The sequence below is a fragment of the Pleurodeles waltl genome, chromosome 2_2 (genome assembly GCF_031143425.1).
Source record: "Pleurodeles waltl isolate 20211129_DDA chromosome 2_2, aPleWal1.hap1.20221129, whole genome shotgun sequence".
Lineage (NCBI taxonomy): Eukaryota > Metazoa > Chordata > Amphibia > Caudata > Salamandridae > Pleurodeles > Pleurodeles waltl.
The window spans coordinates 292,176,995-292,196,069 of NC_090439.1; positions in this window are offsets into that span (position 1 = coordinate 292,176,995).

The following is a 19,075-nucleotide window of genomic DNA, read 5'->3' on the forward strand; positions in this document are numbered from 1 at the left end:
CACTGGGCTGGCGGGCGGCCTTTTGGCGGTCACCCGCCAGCCCAGTGGAAAACCCAGAATCACCGCAGCGGTCTGACGACCGCGGTGCGGTGTTCTGGCGGGGGTACTTTGGCAGGCGGCCTCCGCCGCCCGCCAAGGTAAGAATCACCCCCATAGTATCTAAACTGCTATGCACCATAAAATCTGGATCCCCACTGGACCTGGCACCCCCCCATGTCTTGGCTCTGACATTACAGTCCCAGTTCTAACCAATGTCCTTAATGAATCCTTAACAACAGGCCAGATACTGCCTCACTGGAAACACGCGATTGCCAAGCCTCTACTGAAAAAATAAGCTTGATGCAACACTATTGAGCAATTATAGACCTATCGCTCTCCTTCCCATAACATCCAAAATAATCGAAAAACATATCAATAGACAAGTGGGAGGATTTCTTGAAGACCATACACTTCTTCATCACACTCAAATGGGATTCAGACCTCAACATAGCACTGAGACGGCCCTTCTGGCTGTTATGGAAGCTACACAACAACGGTTAGATTCAGGGGGATATGCCGCAATCTTCCTATGAGATCTGAGTGCAGCTTGTGATATCGTGGACCATAGTACGCTGCTTCACAGAATCTCACATGTAGGTATTAAGGGGATCGCATGGAAGTGGATGTCCTCTTTTCTTAAGGATAGGATCTTTCAAGTTCTTAACTGTTCTTTTCTTTCCAACAGTTTCTCGCTCAGTTGTGGTGTACCGCAGGGCTTCTCCCTGAGCCCTACCCTTTTTAACATCTATATCTCACCATTAGGTGAGATAGTAGAACCCTACGGTCTCCCCCTTGTGTCTTATGCTGATGACACCCAGTTGGACTTTTCTTTCTCTACCAACATCAAGTCTGATCCTCAAGTTTAACATCTTGCCTCCAAGCTGCTGCCAGGTGGATGGCCGACTGTAAACTCAAACTAAACAATGATAAAACAGAAATTATGTTTGTAGGAAATTTCACCCTCTCTAGACCTCCTGCTCCAGTTCCAGAAGGACTGAAAGACCTTCTCCCATCAAAAGAGAATATAAAGAGCCTGGGCTTCTGGTTGGATCCTCTCCTCACAGTGGAATATCACTCAAAAAAACTGGCGGCAATTTGTTTCAGCCTATTAAGACTTTTTAGGAAAGACTTCAAGCTACTTTCATTTTTGGCCAAAATAATTATTATCCAAGCCCTTATCATGTCACGCCTAGACTATGGGAATGCCCTTTTCTTCAGTTCTCCTTGTCACATACTAAAGAGACTGCAGGAAGTACAAAATGCTGCTGTTTGCTTACTCATAAACATCCCAAGACACCTCTCTGCTAAACCGGCCTTAGTCTCTCTTCACTGGCTCCCTGTTGAGCAACGTATCAACTTCAAAGCTATGTGCATGGTGCACAGAGCCCTGCATAAAAAGGGTCTGGTCTTCCTCAGGTGGATTGTAATTGCTTATATTCTGCAGAGATTTCTTAGGTCCTCAACAGCTTCACTAATCAAAATTCCACGTGTCAAGAAATCAAGATGGAGAGGCTGAGCCTTTGACTTTAGAGCAGCCAACCTTTGGAATTCTCTTCCGTTGGAGCTCCGTTAAGAAGACCTACAACTCTCCTTTTGTAGGAAATTGAAGACTCTACTGTTCACAACATAGGCCTTCTCGCAGACCTTTAGACTCACTCTAGCACTGAGAAGCCTCCGGGTTGCCATGCGCTCCATAAAACCCTTACACTTAAACTTAAACTTAAACTCTGAGGCGCATGCTTGGAATGCACGTGCAAGGGGTTCCAATGCTAGTGTGAATATTACTGGGGACAAGGGGCAATACTATTGAGTGCTGCGTTTGATAGTGAGCGGATTGGATATGAAATGTCTAGTTTTCACCCAAGCCAGCAAGGTGTTGTGGAGTAAAGCAATCCATTGAAGGAACTTGGGGCCTATCCCAATTCATGTAAGGACTTCAATTATATTTATATCCGAGGGTGTCAAGCGCCTTCTCGATATCTAGCTATGCAACCTAGGAGTTAGCACCCAAAGACAGTGCCCAATCCATCAGCATGAACAGGTGATGTAGACTAAAGAAGGTATACCTCCCAGGTATGAACCTGTTCTTATCAACGCGCACTATATGTTGCTCTATGGGAATGAGCAGGTTAACCAACACCTTCCCCATAATCTTTTAGTCCATGTTCAATAGGGAGGGGGGGCAGCAGGACCCTATCAATAGTGCGTCTCTGTCCAGCTTAGGTAGGACAACCAGAGCTGCCTAACAGAGTGAGGATGGGAGCATGCCTGTTGAGAAGGCCGAGTTTAACACCTTCAACAAGTGAGGGGGTGAGTTTGGGCTGAAAGGTAGAGTGAAATTCCACTGGCCAGCCATCCGCTCCGGTAGGTCTTACCATGCACCATTTGTTTAATCTTGTCTGTAGTCTCTGTTACAGAGAGACAGGCTTTAAGATCTGCTCATTGGGATGCCTGGAGGTGTGGTAGGTGTAGAGTGCCAGGAACAAACCAATTAGGATTTTGTCTACCGGATGAGGGGCTATGTAGAGCTTGGCATATTAGGAGCAAAAAGTGGTATTAGTGGCTTCTTGGGTGTTTAGAATGAGGCCCGTCTCACTATGAATAGTGGCAATGTGAACACTGGGTGAATCAGAGCGTGAGAGTCAGGTCAGAAGCCCTGCCAGCCTTGTCACCCTCCACAGGCTTTCTTGTCAGATATTCCTTATAATCTACTCTCCCCAACTGCTCCAATGCTGTCTGGTGGGTGAGCAGCACTTGCACTAGTGAAGAAGCTGTTGTCTGGTCACCTGGCAGCAAGCGTTCATATCTGCGGATTTCTGTTTCCAGAGTGTGAAATTTCCTGTGTAGTACCACCCTCGTTTCATACACTGTCTTAATCACGTGTCCACGCAGGACCACTGTAAAGTCCTCCCATTCTGTGCCAGGGTCAGACTCCATGCCCTTGTTTGTCTGCAAAGTATGAGGTGATATGAGCTGATAAGGTTTCTGAAATGCCTCTTCCCACAGGGCAACTGTGGGAAAGTGCCAGGCAAGTATACCAGGGCACCTGTGGCCCCATGTCAGTTGAAGTTGCAGTGGGCAATGGTCCAAAGTGGTGCAATCTAAATACCCAGGCCAGGAGACCTTTGTAAGTACCTCTGAGCAACAATATATAAGGTCAATCATGGTGTTTAGATCGTGTAACCCTGAGTCAAAACAATATTGTCTGAGCAGTGGGTTAAGGTACGCCATGCATCTTTCACCTGCATGTGAGTTACCCAATGTGGAAGGTACGCGGTAAGCACAACTGATTGCACCCCTCCCCCGGCACTGGTGGGTGTGAACAGTCACAGTCTAGGTCTAGAATGCAGTTAAAATTCCCCCCAATATCAAAGCGCTAGTGCATTATGGACCAAGGCCGGAGAAGGGAATTGCAGAAAGAGGGCCTGATTAGTATTGGGAGTATATAGAGAAATAGAGGACACAGGAAGACCATCTAGAATTCCTTCGAACACCATGTACTTCCATTCTGGATCTAACTTAGTGTGTAACATCTCCAACGGCGCCACCGGCGCAGCCCAGATAAGCGCACCTGTAGCATATTTGGAATATGTGGTCCCCACCAGTGTGCTGCACCATCGCCTGCGCATGCCCTTGAGCACTGGAGCAGTCAGATGGATCTCTTGAATTTCATGTCTGTGCAGGTACTGGTGTAGTCGATATCACTTCACATAGCTAGCTAGCCCCTCACATTCCAGGTGAGTAACAGGTACTGTGTCCCAGCCCTAGCACCAAACACAGCCATACAATATTAAACATGTGGCACAACATCTCCAACAGTGCCCCGGCCCATAATCCCCCAGATCCAACCAACCCAATCAACCAGCAGACTGCATACCATTTTTAAAGCATTCAACACAAGAACAATACTGAACAAGAAAGTTGAGTATAAAAGAATCATCAAGCAATCCTTCCCCCGGCTAGCACAATGACGGGTGTCCAGCCAGGAGCACTGAAATGCAGCAAAAAGCTAACTTGTGAACCAGTCAATTTCCATGACACTATCTATGTGTGGGGCAATTGTAGTGGAGCAGTACCACCAACAGTGAGTTGGGCATGTGCAGCCCCCAGCAGTGACACCAGCATGGTGCTTCCCAGCCATGCCTTATTGTGTGCTATGCACAGGGTTGTACCCATAGTCGTATTATTAACCAAGCGACCACATATATCTATATCACAAGTAAGGACACAAAAAAAGTCAATCCAATTCTATCTAAACGATTGCTAACTGATGCAAAACATTCATTTGCAACCTAACTAATCATTGCTATGTACTTTCATTGCATTCCATTATTTGACTTTTTCCAATAGTCACTTGTTGCAGTTAATTTGGACTGCTAATTTAATATTTGCTGTTAACACCTACATACCTCATACAGAATGCTCAATTTTATGAGGCAAGCATTAGGATCTATTTGCTATTTGCATGAACAGCTGCCGTGGTTCAATTTTTTAGGTTGAACATAGCAATGTGCAAGCGCTGCTCTTCTTGACATGTTGTAATCTATTCTTTGGGCTTTAACCACACCTATCTCACGCCCATCATTTTAATTCGTTCCTGGGCCTGCCTTTCAAAATTCCCTTGATGTTGTTGGTAAATGATTTACTTTTGTCCCACCTTGAGGCTGTTTTGTTAGTCTTGGAGACTGACCCTGTTAACACGGATTATTGCACGATCAGGCACGTACCTTAGTGTGGTGCACTACTTTTTCTTTTGCCCCACTGCTTTGTGCTCCTGGCGATATGCAGTTTTTTCCTTTCCATATTTTCAGGCATCTTGCTGTTTCTTTGCAATGTCTGCAGGGTCTTTTTACTATGCAGTTTTATGTACAGTGCACTCAACACAATGGTATTTGAGCACTTTATTTATTTATTTATTGCAATTTAATACACCGCAAACTAGATACAAGTGCATTACAGTGATTTACATTAGCACCAGTTACATTACACAAGAACACATTCATTTTTGGTAGCAAGGGGAGATTAAGTGATTTGCCCAAAATCTCAGGATGTTGAGCCGGTGCCAAGACTCAAGTTATGCTCCCCAGCTCCTAAGTCGACAGCTCTGGACCTTACGCCACACACTCTCCTCTAGGGTTCTTCGTCTGGTGTGTGTTGAAGCAGTCTGGGAATAATGTTTTTTTATATAGATCTTGGTAATACAGGTTCCACCATTTCATAGCGCTGCAAAGCAGCTGCCATTCTTCACAAAATCGCTATAATTAATTTGCATCAACCATGCAGACATGAAGCGGTGAAAAGGCTATGTCAGGATTGTAATCTGTGACATTCTCGTTCACTACCACCGAAACTTTAACAAACCTTGGCTCACTCCCCCAGGTTTTACCTTCACCCAATCACCACCTCAATAATGCACTCCTCCCAACCATCTGTTGAAGTTCTTACCATTTCTTTGATGCATCCATCCCGCAACCAAAATGAACTAACCTGGTCCTTGGCCAAAGAAGATCTCCCAGTAGCAGTGTTAGGTGTGGTGTGATGCGACCATAGCATGTCTTTCACAGCACTCTGAACACTCAACCCTGCTCTGCTGGCTAACTCCATGGTCCCTTAATCATGTAGTTTACTCTCTTGAACTGACCATTTCCTTGAGGGGGGCTATGCAAAGAGGTACACACATGCTTTACACCAATATCACCCAAAATGTTTGCATTTCACTGGAGGTGAACTGTGTGCCATTGGCAGTAATTAACTTCAAATATATTCTTTCCCTTCTAAACATTTCTCCCGACATGGCAATGGTGGACTTCGTGTTTATACCCCTCTTGAAAACCACCTCAAACCATCTTGTCTTGGCATCAATAAGAACTGCTGCAAACCTCCCTTATTCAGGCAAGAAATCAAAACGTCATACAAAATCCAAGCTAACCTTCTCCCACACATAATCTGCTTCAAACACATGCTGCTCACTCCCAAACACACCAAGACGTACGCTCAACCTCTTTTCAGACTTCTGGTATTCTTTGCACCTCTATACCCATTCCTTGACTTCACTCACAATCATGGGCCACAAAAAATTCTTCTTCGGGCTTTGAGTGTAAGTGTCTGACCCATCTGACCTTTGTGCACCAAACACTTAAGTTTGACCCTTACTGCAGCAGGTGGCACAAACCTTTCACCTCTTAGGATGAGCTTGTTCCCATATAATGACAATTCCTCTGCCACCTTGTGGAAAGGTGTCACAGCATTGGGATAGGGGCTCTCTCTCCTTACACCACCTCTTGATCCTATTCATTACTGCCTTAAGTGCTTCATCATCATCCATTGCATTCAACCACTTCTCCATGGACACACATTCATGTCAACCTTGAATAGCATCTTCCACATCTGCTACAAACCTCCTTAGTGTCAAAACCACACCCATCTGCAGCTTTGCCCAGCAATTTCAATAAGCAATCTGCCACCCTGTTCTCCCAAATAGGTGCCCACTCTACACAACAATCGTAATCCTGCATTTTGACCGCCAGCCTAGCCAAAGGCCAAGAACAATTTTATGTGCTATTTGCTCTCAAAACTTTAAGTAAGGTTTTGTGGTCCATCTTGAGCACCACCTTCTTCCCCCAAATGATGGTACAAAAGAAATAGGTTGCCCATGCAGCAGTGAATGCCTCTCACTGAATGATGGAGTAGTTCCTTTCTGCCTCTGCCAGTGAACAAGACACAAAGGCTATGGTCTTGTCTAGCTTCCCATGAATTTGGGAAAGTAATGCTCCAGTTCCAACAGCACTAAAACCTATAGTGAGAAATTTCTTGATACCACATTGAAACTGAAATAAAATGTCAGCATTAGCAATATTGCCCTTAATCTGTTCAAAAGCTGTTATTTCAGCTTCACTCCAACCAAACATCCTCCCCTTCCTCAGAAGTTCTTGCAATGGTTCTGATTTGCAAGCAAAATTATTCACACACTTTGAGAAGACTCTACAAGTCCCATAAAGGAATAAAGTTTGTCCTGGTCATCTGGTACCTCAGAATGTACTATGGCACTGACTAAGTTCATTTTGAGCTTGACACCCTCTCCAGCAATGAGTTACCACAAATACTCAACCTCTTGTACCAAGAATTTACATTTTTCTTCCGCCAATCGTGTCCTGCCTTAGCTAATTGAGTCATAACTTCTCATAATATGCTATTGTGGGCAGTTAAGTGTTCACCATTATTTCATCCTGAAAGAACACCACATTACTGATCCTGGACAACCATTAGAAATCAACATCTGAAAACGATTTGCCACAGAAGGCAAGTCACACTGAAGTCAAACTGAAGTTTATCTGAAAGACCCCCTCAGTAGTGATGAATGCTGTCAAGTGCTTAGAGTCATGCAACGTCTCTGCAGTCTTTGCTCTTCCCCTTTGTTATGAGCAGCATTTGATACACCAAGGGATTGAATTATGGAAGGTTAGCACCGCCTTTGCATAATGTTTTGACGCAAAAGTGGTGTAAACTTACAAAATATAATTATATCTCTAAGAATCTCCTATGTCATCGGCCCAAATTTCATCTAGCCGCCAACTCCCTCAATCTCGCCGCAAAGTCATCAACAGACTCAAGTGGTTTTGGTGGCTGCGTGTAAACTTGTGGCGCTGCATCACTATTTTCACAGTCTTTGCAAATTCGTTTGAAAACTGCAACTTTGCTTCTTTGTACACATCCTTGAATTCATCACCATCCCCATCAAACAGTTGTGGTGAATATTTGAACACATGTTGCCCCTCTGTGCTCAAACACCCTATTAACAATGCGGTCTTCTGAGAGGAGTAACACTTATGCCCTCAAGTGCCACCAGAGAATGTTCAAATGTTTCTACACAATCTTCCCACTCAGATGGTGGATCCCCATGCTGCAACACTAGAAGCAGAATGAATTGACACTAGGTGGCGCTGGGGGACAGAGAGCGTACAGCTTAAATCATAGAGTACAACAGTGCTGCAAAGATCTCCCCAGATATGGTGCCTTAAACACTGAGAAGATGCAGGAGGGAGGGAACAAGCGTGAGTGCTTTTGAAAGCTGCTAACAGCACTGAGTTCCCTGTTCGGTATTTATTTGCCAGTATTGTTAAACAGAATGGTGACAAATGTTGCGCTGCAACGAAAAGGTCTGTAATCTTGTGGCTGTGATTTCTCTTTGGATGTAGGATCCTGGTGGATGGGGCCACACATTTCTGATAAGGTTCTGACGTGCCTGAGGCGATGAATAGCCTGAGGCAGAGCGAGCTAGACAGCAGCATTCTGCCCGCATTGGAGAGCTGGTGCTGCTGTTGCTAACACTAGCATGAGGTTGCTCTAGTTCTGAGACGGTGCTCGAGTAAGCATGGGCCGGGCAGAAAATGGCGCTCCTGCTCAAAGCTATCAATAGTTCCATGCACGGGGAAAGGCCTGAGATGAAGGGACTCTAAGAGGCAGTCAATTTATATGTGGAAAAACACCACTGGAAATGTGGTAGCAAAGGGTTGATTAATCATTGAGGCCTAACACAGTGGTGATCAAAATGGTGACACAGGAGTTCCCGGCAATGTAGTGTAGAGGTCACTTCTGTCCACAGGCTTCTGGCACTCCCATCTTGTTCACCAAATATGTTGTGATTCCCCACAGAACAGATTAAGGAGTTTGTGTAATATTTCTGGGAAGTTGAATCAGCAGAGAAAATCCAATGCCTAGCAAGCCAGCCACTAACAGCTTCTAGCTCCTCCTCAACCACCTTAGAACCTTACTATAGCATAAGGCTTACTTGTTCACCATTCCATTGACGACATGTACACTATTCCATTTCAGATGACAAAGCAATGTACATAGATGAGGTTGAACTGGGCAAGGCTCCAGTCCACATTATAACACAATCATGTTGAGTGACCAGATATTTCCAGCTCATATAAGCTCAGGATTTGATTGGGTAGCATACTTCTAGAATGTCCTCTGTATTCAACACAACATTGGGAAATGGGAGTAGAAATGATATCTCTATTCTGACTTATTGTCATATATGTAATTTCCACCCATATCATCCTGTAAATGTTTAAACTCACTACACTCACTCTTTGTGCTTGGAGAACAAATATTATGAACACATTTTCAAGGCTTGATTTTAGACCCACTCCCTCAGTGGTTTGGTTAAGTTAGTTTGAGGCATTTGCCAAGTGTTCTTGTATCCTAAACTATTTCTTGGCTTAAATAGCAGCTACTGGAACCATTCCTTTTTCCAGGGAGTCGAGGGCACCTTCAATGTAATACAACACTGTGCCAGAAAAACAGCTGCAACTAATATTATGTTATGTTACTTTACATTATATTATCTTTCTTATTTAATTGTACCTTATCCTATCTTGTGTCATCTTATGTTATGTTAAGGACTTTTTGTAAAGCGCATCTGACACCCACATATATTCTGATATTGACAGATGGATCCATGTTGAAGAAAGCAGATGGTTAAAGCCGAAAAGTTTTAAGTTCTTTTCTGAAAGTACGATGGTTTGAACAGAGTTGGAGAAATTTAGGAAGATTGTTCCAGAGTTAGGAAGCCTACTGAGAAGCTTCATCCACCCAAATTAGATTGATTGAATTTGGGGACATGAAGAAGATGCTATTGCAATGAGTGGAGGGCTCTTTTGAGCAGATGAAAAATAATCCTCTGTGATAGAAAGGTTGGAGCACAGAGAGGTGTACAATACACAGTACCTTAAAATTACGGGTTTCTGAAATATCAGAAGCAGAGGAAAACCTGGGTACTCCTACTGCCAATCTGGTTCCTTTTTTAAATCAACTGTAATCATTCATTATTTATCATTTGGACACAGGCTAATGATATTAAGATGTCTTTTCTTTTAGTTCTCAAATGTCCAGGACATGCATCTTTTGGCATAATTTATTGGTAGCAACATATTATCAGCATCTTACCATTGAAATTAACCCCATCTATCCCTGAAACCATCAGCCTCTCAGTAAAATAGTGTCTTGGCTTTCAAGACTTCTCAAATTTGATAACATGCTTGCTATATGTAATCCACATGGTTAAATGTTCTAGGACAATTGTTTCCAATCCTTAGAATCCCAGTTTTCAGGGTGCTTCAGTATATATCAGCTTTCACCATTACTACATTTGAGTGGACAGGACAGGGCCTGAACCAGCATGCTCCATAATGTACTTTTCTATTAAATAGTTGTGTTACAAGTCTGGCTATAGAATATTCAGTGTTTGTAGGATCTTGTCAGTATTTCCCATCTCACTCTGAGGTGTTTGACTTTCCATATCAGCTTCAGTTTTATTCGGCTTACCAGCCTCAATAAAGATTCTATTAAACCTTGTATTCTTTTGCTGAGAAACCCAGGGCTCTGTGGTTGCCACAGATGTTAGCATGAATCAGAAGTTCTGATACCCCTAAAGGGTATTGTTAATGTTTTTCGAGTGATTGTAAGTGCTCACTTTATTTTTCTTTGACCAGTTTGAGGAGACTCCTTCAAATATGAATGAATTCAGAAGCAGCGGTGTCATTTTTTGGATCGAAGCATACACAGACAGCTCAGCTGTCTAGATGGCAAAAACATCTTCAGGACATTCAAGAAGCTTCCCTGCAAATGTATTCCACCCAGTGCTTACCATTGGCTTTGTGGTTTGTAACTTTTATTTGCTTGCTTTCTATTTGTTGGTTTTATTTGTTTTCAGTTTCCCAACTTGAGTTCATCCCTTCCCTTGCCCAAAGTCTATTTACTGTATTCCTCCACCAGCACTGAATTTCTTTAAGCAGGCCTCTAAATCTTGTTCTTATGTTCTTGTTCTTTGCTGTTCATTCAAAGACAGAGGTCAATGCCATGTTGTCTTCCGGGGAGCTTGGTGTTTGCATTTCTTTCTCTAACTTCAAAATGAGAGTATTTATGTGACAATCATGCTGGCTACTTGAGGTGTGCTAAACAATGTTATTTTTTTCATAGTACAAAACAACAATTAAAGGCCCATAAACAAACTGTGCGTATATTTGAAAGATGGAAAACACAAATGAAGCACATATTTGGGCCATTCGGATTGTGGTGGAAACAAATATTTTAATACTATCAAAATAAATCGCTACACTAGGGGATGACATTTCCACACATTATCATTTGTGTGCTGTATACTTTTATCAGTAAAACTGTATGGCTGTGCAAATGTAATGCTCATTTTGAAAATGAGTTGTTTCGGAAGGCAGTGCAATACAACGCCATGTATACTCCACTTTACCCTACTCAAATCTGCCCTACTCCATGACACTGCACTCTACTCTGCACCACTCCATCCTACACCACTCCAGTCCACACCTCTTCAGACAGCATCACTGCGCTATTCTCTGTACTACTCCAAACTATGCCACTTCACATTGTGTCACTGCACTCTACTCTATGTCAGTCTGCTCTACGCCACTTCACTCAATGCTGCTCTACACTACTCTACTCTATGCCAATGCACTCTACCCCACACTACTGTAATGTGCATCACTGCACTCTTTGCTACTGCACTCTATTCCAATCCAGTGTAAGGCGCTCTAATCTACTCTGCAGCATTGCACTCTACCACACTGAACTCTATGCCAATGCCTCTATGCTGCTTCACTCTACTCTAAAACAGTCTACCCTACACGACTCTAGTACACTCCATTCCAGGTCATATTATTTCCAATATACAAAGCGACACTCTACTCTACCCAACTGCACTCTATGCCAATGCACTCTACACCACTTTACTCAAAACCAATACTCTCTAAGCCACTGCGCTCTACACAAATGTAGTCTGTGCCACTACACTGTACGACACTATGGTGGTCATTACAACCCTGGCGGTCGGTGTTAAAACGGCGGTAAGACCGCCAACAGGCCGGCGGAAAAATGGAATCACGACCGTGGCGGAAACCGCCAACAAAGACAGCCCCTTTAACACTCCGACTGCCACGGCGGTACAAACAAGCAGCATGGCGGTCACTGCCACAGACAGGCGGAGGACAATGTACCGCCCACAGTATCACAACCTACCAATCCGCCACCTTTTCCGGGGCGGATTCACCGTGAACAAAAACACAGCAGAAACAGGACTTCGAAGGGAAAATGCTCACCTCTGCACACCCCACGAGGAACCAGGACACCATGGAACCAGAGCTCCACATTTTTCCAGCCTTTATCTTCTTGCTCCTCTACCAGGAGCACGAACGCCAGCGGCGAAGACCACAGTGAGTACTGCACCTACAACACAGGGGAGGAGAGAAGGAAAAAAAAGTGGCACACACACGCAACACCCCCACCCCCACCCCCACCCTCACCCACGACAACACACACACTAATACAGCATGATACATTACAGTTACACTCCCCAACCCCCCTGAAAGAATGCAAAGACAAAAGGAAATGAGGTGAACGATTGTAATATATTAAAACTCAGTAGTCAAATAATATACATACACTATTTACAAATATATACACAAAGAATATTAGTCCAATGTATTCCACCCTTAAAGTTCGTGGACCACTGGGCCCACACTGCATGGGCGAGGCCCACAAAAGATACCCGAACAAGACGGAGAGAACACTGCAGGGGCATCAGATAGAAATAAAACAGGCACCTCAGGGGGAAGGGAAAGGGTGGACACCTCAGCCGGTTGAGTGCACGACGCCAAATCCACGAGGGGGCCCCACGCCCACTGTTCAATCCTGGGGAGTGCAAAGCCACAGTCTCTCAAGTCTCTACAGTGGGTGGTTTGCCCACTGTTCAATCCTGGGGAGTGCAAAGCCACAGTCTCACAAGTGTCTACAGTGGGTGGGTTGTCCACTGTTCAATCCTGGGGAGTGCAAAGCCACAGTCTTTCAAGTTGATAACATTCTCCACTGGTTTCTGGAGGGGGCTTTGTGCCCAGAGTGCTTCATCCTGCCAAGGACAGAGGTAGTGGATGTGAATCTCCACTGGTTCTGGAGGGGGCTTTGTGGCCAGAGTGCTCCATCCTGCCAAGGCCAGAGGTAGTGGATGTGAATGTCCACTGGTTCTGGAGGGGGCTTTGTGCCCAGAGTGCTTCATCCTGCTCGTGGCGGCCTCAGTAGCATCAGTGCTTTTGGCGCTCATGGGCCTGTGGTGCTTGTGGCGGCGGTGTCTTTGGCAGCGGTGCTTGTGGCGGCGGTGTCCTTGGCAGCGGTGCTTGTGGCGGCGGTGTCTTGGCAGCGGTGCTTGTGACGGCAGTGTCTTTGGCAGCGGTGCTTGTGGCGGCGTGTCTTTGGCAGCGCTTCAGCTGCTGGCGGTCCTGTTTTGGGCAGCGGGGCTGCTGCTGGCCGGCTCCTGGGCAGAGGGGCTGCTGCTGGCGATCCTGTCTGGGGCAGCAGGGCTGCTGGCGGTCGCCTCCTGGGCAGTGGGCTGCTGCTGGCGGTCCTGTCTGGGGCAGCGGGGCTGCTGCTGGCGGTCCTGTTTGGGGCAGCGGGGCTGCTGCTGTCGGTCCTGTCTGGGGCAGCGGGCCTGCTGCTGGCCGGCTTCTGGGCAGCGGGGCTGATGGCGATCTTCTCTGCTGTGCTGTTCTTCCCAGACTTGCTGGGTTTCTTGTGCCCCTTCCCCACCTTGGAAGGTGTCGCAGCTGACTCCACACTCCCACCTGTACCCCTGGGAGCAGCTTTGGTGGCTGTTGTCTTCCCCCTCTCCCGACGGGCACTGGCCAACTTTTGATGCTTGACAGGTGGGGGACTGTCCGTGCTGTGGCTCCTTGCCACACTGGCTGCCCTGCTGCCTGGTGCACTCCAGAATCCGGTGACTACTGGCACCACTGATCCCGCCGATGTGGCTGAGGTGCTAGGTTGGGACCTGGAGAGTGATAGGGTGGGGAAGGTGAGGGAAAGAGGTCAAGGGTGGCCAGAAAAAGTTTCTTAGGAACACTGGGACGGGTAGATGGTGGGGGTTTGGGAGTGGAGAAAGAGGTTGTGGTTGTAGGAGGTGTCCGTTTGGTGACTTTGGGTGAAGGTGCATGCGCTGGAGACTGTCCGGAGGTGGATGGCTGTTGGGTGGGTGTGTGGGGGTCTGCCGCCAGTCCTCTGAACCGCAATCTGGTGTCTGGAGACCACAGAACACACCTTCCCCCGTTGGTCATTCCTCCTCTTCCTGATGTCATCCCTATTTCTTGGGTGCTGTCCCACTGCGTTGACCCTGTCCACTATTCTTCGCCATAGCTCCATCTTCCTAGCTATGGAGGTGTGCTGCACCTGTGATCCAAATAGCTGTGGCTCTACCCGGATGATTTCCTCCACCATGACCCTGAGCTTCTCCTCAGAGAACCTGGGGTGCCTTTGCTGTGCCATAGGGTGGTGTGGGTGATGTGTGGGGTTGTGTGTGTTGTGATATGTGGGCTGATATTTAGTGGTGTGTTGTGTGAGGTGCGTGGATGTTATGTGGGTGATGGTGTTGAGTGCCTGTGGATGCTTGGTTATAGATTGTGGTGTCTCTCTCTGGCCTTCTGTCACAATTGTGGTCGTAGGGGTTTGTGGGTGATGTGGGGGGGGTGTTTTATATTGTATTGGGTGTGTGGGAGTGGTGTGTTCTGAGCCGGCGTCCTAGTGGGAAGGGTTTTTGCACTGGGCTGGCGGGCGGCCTTTTGGCGGTCGCCCGCCAGCCCAGTGCAAAAGCCAAAATACCCTCAGCGGTCTTGCGACCGCGGAGCAGTATTTTGGAGGGGGGAAGTCTGGCGGGCGGCCTCTGCCGCCCGCCAGACTTAGAATGACCCCCATAGTTTCCTGACAGAGTGTTGCTAGCTACAAAATCTGTGGACTCCTTCAATAAAAATAGTGTCATTTGCTAAACTATTCTGAAAGAAAAGCTAACATCAAATGTGGCTGGGCAGAAGAGAGCTTGAATACGGCAAGATGAAGTTCACAAAAGGTTGAAGCTGATGGTTGAAGAGGATCAAATATTTGATCATTGTAACAATAAGTGCTACATGTTGTATACAATGAAAAAGAAGCCTTGAAAAAAATTGTCAAAAAATAGCAGGAACCAGTGAATCACAAAAAGAACCTGAGTTATCTGAGAATGCGACAACAACCAAACCCAATGCCCACCCACATAGAAAATTGATGCCTACTCCTCGTCCACTTGCAACAACTGATCAAAAGGCAGAGGGTCTTCAATGTGTTATCTGTGGTTTAGCCAGAACAAGGGCCAAAGGGATTGATGAAAGACCAAAGTACAGATTATGTGAGTCTCAAACAGCAAACATGTTTTTATGTGCAGCTAGTTTCTTCCAAGATTACGTTTTCAGCCTTGTAGCTGACCTACACAGCAAAGTGAATGTATTTGAAGCAGATTTATATGCCCATCCTAGCTGCATGCACGCATACATTGGAAAATATGAATGTACAATGAGCTCCAAGAAGCAGCGTAACCATGAGTCTTCAGTCAAGTTTGCACTCTTTGAAAAAGCAAATTAAGTTTTAAAGCCACTCTTGAGTGCTGGCTATGGGTTCACAGTCAGTGGGATCAGAGAAATAATGGTCAACATTGATGTAACTATATTGACCCATAATAATTAAATTAAGGTTTTTCTGGTGAGAATATACAATGGCAGAATTTGTTTTTGTCAGTCTAACAAAAAGAATAAGCCACATATGGTGTTCTCAGATGATTTGACTCCTGAAGTTCTTGCTGCCAAAATAAGACCACAGGATGCAGTAAAATCAGCATGAACCATTTTAGAAATTTCCTGAAAGATTTAGATTTTGGACTGAATGACAAATTTTATGATGCCCCAGAGCTCCGCAAATCCTGGGAGTCAACAAAAATGCCTTGTCTTAACATTATTTACATCATTGTTTAACATCAGCAAAGTAAAACTATTAGAAACTAAAGTTCTTGAGTTCAGAACAGAAGCCGTCAACATTGATGATGGCTTTGAAGATATAAGCGAAGAAGTGTAAGGCAATCCCATGAACTGACAGGCCTATGCTATGCAAATGCACTTTGTTTTCCAAATCATGCTTTAACAATTACATAAAGGCAAAAAGAAAACTCTGCTACACATGATGACTGCCCACTTTATGTATGACAAGTGCAAAAGTAGAGAGCTAATCACTTCACTGAATAGGATTGGTGAATAAACAAATTATAATGACATATTATGAAGCAGGACTTTATTAGCAGCTCATGCCATAAAATCTTGTGAATCCGACAGCACATTTTAGTTGGAAAGGATTTACAATTTCTGCTCTTGATAATTTTGATTTTGAAAACAGCTCTTCTTTGTGTGGAATATGTGGCATACATGATACAGCCATGGTTCTTTTTCAACACTGTACTAATGAAGTAGCTGTTGGAAAACAAGCTGTGTCAGCTGTAGACATAAACAAACGGAGGTGCAAACTTATAACCCAACTGCCTTGCCAATGTGTGCAAAATCACTACAAACCATTAACATTTCCAGTTTACCAGAAAGTTTAAAAGTGTCAGAGGACATGGATCCTATTCTACCTGATGCTCTGGTCCGCAAATCTGATTGAACTGAATTCATCATATCGCTTATTTGGTGCGGACTGAAGGATGAAGAAAAGCCAGTTCCTCCAGGGGCTGGAATTCATGCTCTGACCTCCCAGAATACCATCCCTCTGAAGAAGATTGGGTTTTTACCATTTCCAGTTACAAATCTCGCAACAATACACACAGCTCTAAACAATTTCCAATATGTGCGTGCTCATCTTGAAGCCCATCCTATCCTGCCAATTTTCTCTGATGAAGGTGCTTTTGGTATTGTAGCTGACATTTTTATGAGCAATCTAGTAGAATTTGATGATCTTTATCCAATGATCAGCATTTTCCACAAGACAGAATGTTCAGTGTGCAGGAAGTTATCTCAATGGATGTGGCATTCAAGATGCACTTATTGAGGCTGAAATCTTTGGAAGCAAAAGTGTTCAGTCAGTATTGAGCGGAACTCATTATGCTTGTTTGTTACAAGGTATGCTCATCAAATCTGAGGCTATAGAAACATTGTGTGGGAATGCTTCCTGGAACAAAAATGACAAATTAGGTTTTGCATATCTTATCTCAGAAGTGAACAAGGCACTGGGTGCATTTCATTGAAAAGACAGAATGCAAAGTCAGGCAATGTTCAATGCACTTGGGGGCATATTTATTAGCCCCTAGCACCACCTTGTGCCACATTAGCATCATTTTGTTTACACTAATGTAGCCCAACGAGACCAAAATCCTAGCACCATATTTACAAAGTGGCACAATGCATGCATTGTGCCACTTTGTAACCCTTTGCGCTACATTATGCCTGTGCCAGGCATAATGAATGCAAAGGGGGCACTCCCTACCCTGCTCCATGGTGCAGCATATTTTAAATACAACGCACAGATAGTGCCTGTAGAAGGGAGCTAAGAGGCCCAGGGAAAGTGGCGCTGCACCCTGTGCAGCGCCACTTTCCATAAATCTTACCCCTCGTTCAAAATTAGAAAAACTGAAAACCAAGATTGCGGAGTTTGTCAAAGAGTGCAAGGAAAAATCAGAACTTTGCAAGTACTGGGGAAATGTTTTACACATGATACCTCTAGTGAAAAACTTGGTACATGCTGATCGAGAAAGTGATTGGGAGCTGCACGTGAAGCCTGTGGAATCACTGACTACTTTGTTTCATGAATTCAATTGCATAAACTACCTGAGATATGTGCCCTGTATTTGAAGAGAGTGAAGAAGATAGAGGTGGAAAAACCATACCTCTACAGAAAATGTATCCACAGATATTTTGAGGTGAACAACAGGGAAGGTTCATTGCTGTGGCTTCAGATATGAAACTGGAACAGACAATCCAGAGATCAAAGAAAGGCTCTAAAGGAATTGTTGGTCAGACAAAAGTGAATATGATGCTCAATGGCAATGAGTTTACCATGAAATCCTTTCTATTTGCAATGTTTTCAGAAAGATGAAAAAAATCAAAATTAAAGGTCCATCGTGAAACTGTTCCTCACCAAGAAGTTTTTGGCAAAGAGAGGGGTAAGTTTTAATAAACTTGTTGACAGCTATCTTCATTTCATACAGCAGCAAGGAAACCCATTTGAAAAATCTAGCCTGTGTGACTACACAACTTTGTGACCAAACAATATGTGGATAACAATATAAATACATGTCTACTAAATGTCCTGGAACATGGATTGAAACTATATGAAAAATTAAAGTAGGAGAGATTTGTATTGAAAGAGAAAAGGCTGTTTGGCATAACAACTAAAGCTAAACTTTCACACTTTAATTGCCATAGTAAGAGTTTCACCCAACCAGCCACTACAAAACAGGTTACAAAAACAACTTTTACAAGTACATAGAGAGATGGATGTAGCAAAAGAAAGGGGTGAATTTATCCAGGACATTCTGTTGCATGATCTTCTTCCAACAAACAAGTTATTTCATGGAGATGATGCAACCAAACCAGTGAAGCACAAACATGTACAGGAGCTTGACAACAACTTTTACCTGAAGAATTTCAATTCAAAAAGGTGTTCTCATTGAAAACTACTGTTGCTGTAGACTATATGTCACAATTTTTGAATGGTCAAGATTTTATCCGTGGAAAACATTGGAGAGATCATTCAGACTATTCTACAGATATCAAACTCAGTGTGCACCTTGCAAGAACAACACATTGCCTTTGACAGTTATCTTGAACTATCTGTCAAAGTGTTGGAAGGTGGGTCATTAGTTGTGTGGCCTGCACAAGTAATGGGTCCACACTCAACCACCACTGGGAACCAAACACTCCATTATAGTGCTTGACTCTCATAGGGTAGCAGAGCTGTCCAAGGCTTACTTAAGGGAGGTGAGGTGGGCTAGTAATCGCCATTCATGTGCACACAAGAATAACAGTCAATAATGATTGTCCAGTCTGTGCATTTTCTTTTGATAAAGTAAAAGTACATTTATGACACACACACTACTCAATACTATGCAACAATTTACAAGTATACACAAGTTGATGGAATTACTTTTGGATGAAATTGCGTAATC